Source organism: Coloeus monedula (genome assembly GCF_965178545.1).
Source record: "Coloeus monedula genome assembly, chromosome: 19".
NCBI lineage: Eukaryota > Metazoa > Chordata > Aves > Passeriformes > Corvidae > Coloeus > Coloeus monedula.
The window spans coordinates 11,790,168-11,796,167 of record NC_138799.1 but is presented as its reverse complement, the minus strand read 5'-3'; positions in this window follow the sequence as shown (position 1 = coordinate 11,796,167).

Here is a 6,000-nt window from a genome sequence, read left to right as displayed (position 1 = left end):
ATATTTGGTAACATGTTGCATGATCTGGCCTCCCCACATTCCTTCTCAGATGAAATTTGGAATTGATTTGCTGGTATCACACCGCTCCCAGCCCTCAATATGTCATGGCAGCTAATGAACCGTGCCAGGGACACATTTATAACCCACTATTAGCTGCTTCCATTGCAAAGAGATTTTTTCTTTCCTCTTTGCTCTGATGTTCTAAAACTTGCAAAAACAAAACAGACATCACACACAGAAAAAACCCCCAACAATGCCACAATCACACAGCAATCATGTCTCCTGAAAGCCAACTACTTGTGTGATTCCCATCTTCCCTCTCGGACCCAGCTCCCACGCAGCTACAGAAAAGGCTCTGGACAATCACCCAAAACACCACGGATTTTCCCCAGATTCCTTCCCAGGCCCTGCTCCCTCCAGGCAGAGCAGCTCCAAGCAGACCAGAGAGAAAGAGGCTTCCACACCCAGCTCCCTCCTCCCCACAGAAGCAGCTGGAGCTGGGATCTCGCTCCAAAGGAGCTCTGGCTTGGAGCAGGGAGGTGATGTTGGGGACAGAGCTGCGAAGGCCCAGGAAGGCAGCGGCATTCCCCTTCACTCCCCCCCGCATCCACGCATCAGGATGGCAGCAACAACTCTATTGGGGGAACAAGAGCTAATTAAATTTACTGGGATCATTGAAGAGGAAATTATTTAATATTCTGCATGGAATTTAATATCTGAAAGCATGAATGGCCTTGTTTCATCAGAGATCTGTTCCTTCCAAACATTCAACTTTACTTTTCGGAGGCAGCCGGGCCGCCAAGGGATGGGCAGGGACAGGGTAGGATGCTGCCAGCGGGAGCCGCGCTCCCGGAGCCAGGGAGAAACAAACACCGGGAGAGCGGAGCGACGCCGGAGCCGCGGCCGCATCCTCGGGAGCTCCCGACGGAGCACCAGCTCCGCCATCCACGGAGAGCAGCCTCCCAAGGGGCTCTGCTGCTCCTCTGTGGGAGGATCCTCCTGTTACCATCCACCATCGCTTCCACACAGAGCTGCTGCTCCACATCCCGTGGGGGCCCTGGCTTGTGGCCTGACACCGTCACCCAGTCCCACGTGAACAGCCAAAACGCTGCCACTTCTGAACCCCCCAGTTTGCTCTTCCATCCAAAGAGGAGCTGGGATCCTCCTGCAATGCAGAAGGTGCTCAGGACTGACCCGGGTGAGCAGCACCACAGGGATGCACAGCCAAGGTGAAGGTTCGCTGTGGTAAAATTCTCCTCTCCCTGCATCCTGGTATGCCAGGCTTCTGTTAGGGCAAATAAGGGATCACTTCCCAACAGCCCCTAAGTGCCCCCCGCCTGCCCCTCCAGCCCCACAGCAGCCAACAGGGGCTGGGTGTCTCCAGCCCCCCAAGCCCCCCTTCAGGAGCCCACCCACCCAGCTCCCCCCCCCCGCCAAGCCATTGTCCACAATGCCCCTCCCCTTGGGCCAAACCAGCTGCAGGATGTGCCATTCCACACTGCTGGAGCTGCAGGTCCCCTGTGACTGTCCCAGGGATGGGCACAGACCCTTGGCATAAAACCAGCATTTCTCTGGTGAAGCAAGAGCCTCCAGGGCTGGGCTCCCCCAAGGATGTGCCAGCCTTTTGCTGGAGATCCCCAGCTGCAGCCCCTCTGCTTCACTGTTTCCCTCTCTCTGCCCTGATAACGTCTCTTTCCCCTCACATGCATGGAAGTGATGATAAGTAACAATAATTTTGCTTCTGTATTTGTGTCACCAAAACTTCCAGCTAATTCCTGCAGCTGCCAGCATGGAGGCACTAATACCTCTGTGAAAGACAAAGCAATTATTTCTAAACATAGCTTGTTCCTTGCATTGTCACCACCCGAACCACCCCACCCCTGGGCCGCTGTCAGCATCCTCCTCTAACTAGCAGGGGGGGAAAAAAAGATTTTTTTTCCCCAAAAAACATATCCCGTGCCATCGAGCAAACCAAGGCACACGTGAACCCTCGCATCCCCCAGCCAGCACTCTGGCACAGCCAAGGTGGGGAGTGACACATGTCCAGCCACAGCTGGAGGGAGGTACAGGCATCGCCCAGGGACAGCTGGGGAAGGGATATTGTCCTGACCAGGGCAAAGACTCTCCAATGCCTTGTTCCAGAGCTCTGGGGCTGTTCTGAGCCCCACAGCAAATGCTCTCTGGGTGGCAGGGACCTTATCAGGTGCAGTAGCCCCCCAAAGAGATGCCCGTTTTCAGGAGCAAGAAGGGATATGCTGAGCACAGATGCCGGGAGCTGGCTCTCCCATGAGCCCTACAGCATCAGCCCCGTTCAGCCACCCAACTTCTCTGCCTCAGCAAGTCCCCCTGCCCCTCCCCAGGTGAGGGACACGCCACTGCCTGACCCAGACAGAGGCACATTTGCTGTGCTCCAGTGTCTCCAGCTGGATGGAGACACTGTGTCTGCCACAGGACCCTCTGCAGCACCAGACCTTGTTATCCTGTGGGTCTGCTCTCAAGACACTAAAATGAGCCATAAAATCACAAGTAAAGTGAAATAAGGGATGTAAGCAGCAGGGAGAATGTAAACGGTGGCACTGGCACAAGCACAGCATCTGTAAAGCACCTGCCCCACCGGTCAGCACCGCCCTGAGGAGGGGACACAGCTCGTGCATGGGGGCCCTGGGGGTCCCTGCCTCTCCCTCAGGTGCCCACCCTATGGAGCTGTAAGGGGTTCAGAGCCCTTGAACAAAACATGGTACTCCCAGCCCTCCCCCTCCCCAGCTGGCACAAAGCCCCCAGCCCCGTGAGCAGCCCCTGCCCCAGCCAGGCACATCAGCCCTGGCTCAGAAGGCACAGGGAGGGAGAAGAGCTGCAGAGTTAATGAGCAGACGCAGGCTCCCCACCGAGGGCTGAAATGAGCCGGTACCTGGAGGCGGCACACCTGGGTGACCTACATACCACCGCCGATGGAACATTTACCGGCGCTTTCTGATGGCTTGGGCACGGAGAACCTCCTGGCTCTTGCATGTAATGAAGCCTCTGTCTCCATCCCTCCTGGCCTCAGCTCTCAGAGGGCCTTATGGGAGCAGGCAGAGGCTGAGCAGGGAGAACTGGAGTGGGAGCTGCACCCTGCACTGGGATTTTGGCCAGATGCTCACCAGCATCCCAAATGCTCATACAGCTCCCAAAGCGAGGGGCTCGCAGCCCTGGGCAGGGCATCAGGATCCTGCTTTGGCTGCTTCCCATTCCATCCCAGGGATGTCCTCCACAACCCACCCTGCCCAGAGCTGCCCAGGCACCTCCATCCCCAGCTGCTACATGGGAAAGCGTCAGGGATGCTCCGGAGCCACCCGCACCACGAGCTGCTCCCAGGTGACGGAATCGGCTCCAGGTGTATTCCACCTGCAGCTCCCATCCCAATCCCAGAGCAGCATCCCGGGGGAGGGGACCCTGGGACACCCCCAAGCCGAGGAAGGAGGACCAGTGCCCTGTGAACTGCCCTTAAAAATATTTCCATAACACCTCATAGTCAACCTGTGGTACCACCTCCAGTAATTAACAGCTACATTTTAATTAAACATAGATTAGCAACTAATTACTCTAATGATTAGTCACCTGAAGGAGACAAAGCAAAATACTGGGGCTGCCAAGATAGGAGCCAGAGAAGGCAAATGATGAAAGATGAGAGGAGGATGAAATTCCTCTTCTGCCTCCCTCTGGGCCAAATATTTCCTCATGGTTTGGTCCTTTACAGATGAAGCTTCGAGGTGAATTTTCCTAATTGTGGCGATTCTGTCAGAGTCTCAAGCGAGTGGTGGGGAGGAGACTGAGTTATTTCATCTTTCCCATCAGATCTCAGATTGTTAATGTAGCTAAAGAGCCTCTCCCTGCCCGAGGAGACTCAGCCTGTCACCGTCACAAAGTCAAGGGAGACTTTTGTGCCTTCAGTCCTGCAGTGTCCCGAGGAGATCCCTGTGGAGCACAGAAGCAGCGGGGCAGCGTCCCCTGCCTGTGGCCACCGCCCCCCTCGGACCCTGCCATCACCACTTCTCCCAGTCAGCCCTGGGCTGTTGTCCCCTGCCCGCTGGAGGGGCCTCCCAGCACTCTGCTCCCCCTCCCCACAGACCTGCCACTGCCGCACGATGCTCTGTCAGCGGGGCCGGGCACTCCCCGGGCTCTGGCACACAGGAAGAAAGTGCCGCGGCAGGCGAGGGCAGAGCCTTCGGTGGCAGCTGGCAGGGCACGGCCGGGCCCCTGCCCTCGAGGGATCCGGGCTGGGGACCCGCTGCCTCCGCCCACGCGTGTCACATCCCGTGCGAGCCTGGGACCGTCTGCTTCCCCGTGCTGAGCGCCACGCGTGTGCTACCCACACTCACCCGCCCCAGCACCTCGGCGGTGGCACCTGCAGGTCCCTGCGGGCTGCTGAGCGCCCACCCACCGAGCCCTCCGCAGGACATCGGCTCATGTCACCCCAAAACACCCCCTCACACCGCTCAGCCCGGCGCGGACGCCGCTTTGCACTTACAGGAGCCGGAGAGCCGGGCCAGGTCCCAAAAAGCAGCGAACCCACGTGCCCAGGGCTCGTGTTCAGCCCCGTCCTCCGGAACGGGCACCGCGGGCGCCGCTCCCGCTCCTCCCGGGCGGCGGGGCTGCTCCCCCGCACCCCCGCTCATTTACCGGGGCGGTGCTGGATGAGGATGTTTATTATTTCACTGGTCCCTTTTGTGAGATAATCCTATTTACCTCCATCACTTATGCCTCAGAAAATCACTCTGGCTGAGGGTTATGAAAGCACTTCCAGCCACGCTCCCCCGGCGCTCCGCAGCTCCGTCCTCCCCCCGCTCCTCTCCCCAGCATCGCCGGCAGCTCTGCAGCCCCGTCCCTCTCTCCCCCCTCCCCAAGTGTCTGCGCCCTCCTGCAAGTGTGAGCCTCGTCGGGTCTTTCATCCCGCCCCTGCTCGTTTCCAGCTCCTCTCTGGAGTTTTACGGGAAGCAATAGTGCTGAGTGTAGAGAGGTTGAGCCAAGCCTACGCTGGACTGGACCCATCTGGGAAGGGCCGGGGAGGCCACGGCACGGAGGTGCTGCTTGTGGAGCCATCAGCATCTCTCCCGCTGTTCAGGCACAGGAAAATCCTCCAGGGAGGTCACCCAAAGGCAGAGGCTGGGCAGGATGGGATGGGCCAGGCTCAGCAAGGAATAATGCAATTCAGGAGCCACCCGTCTGCAGCCCAGCCTGGCCAGCAGGACCAGGGCAGGAGCCCCTGAGCCCTGGGGAGCGCAGGGACCCGCGCTGGGGGGTGGGAAGGGTTAAACCAAAGCCTCAGCCCGCGCCTCCACCGGCAGGGCTGAGATACATTGATCACCTCACACATTCCTCACGCTGGGATCGGTAAGATCAATGGGGTCAAGCCAGGGGGAGGCAGCTGAGTGGATACTGATACCCTCCTCCTCCTCCTCCTCCTCCTCGTGCTGGGAATGGCACCCGCTGGGAAGCCCCCAGAGCTCCTACGCCCACGTACCTGGAGGTTCCTCGGGTGTGCCTGCAAAGGGGCCTCTCAGTCTCCTGGGAGGTGGAGACAGAGACCAGCAGCAGTGGGCAGGGGCCTGCTCTGGGCAGAAGGGATGGGGCTGGGCTGTCTGCAGGCACAGCTGCTGCTGCGAACCGGGACACCTGGGAACAGCTCGGAGATGACCAGCCATGCTGGGAAGAGCCCCTGGTCTCCCTGTCCTGCCCATGCTGACCCACAGGACCCAGCTACACCCAGCTCCTACCCTGGAGCCTCATCCAGCTGAAGGTGTTGAGCTCTGGGAGCAGGAGAGGCAGCAGCTCCGGCTGCAGTTGTTTCATGCTTCTACAAAGCAATCTGCTCCTTGGGCTCCTCTGTTCCTCCCTCTTATGCAACTGCACAAAATGTAGAGGAAAACAATCCCCTGGATGCTAATTTATCTGAGGAGCTCGAGCAGCTTTGCACAAGGCAGCAGTTTCAGCAGGAAAAAAACAAAGGAAACAGCCATGTCT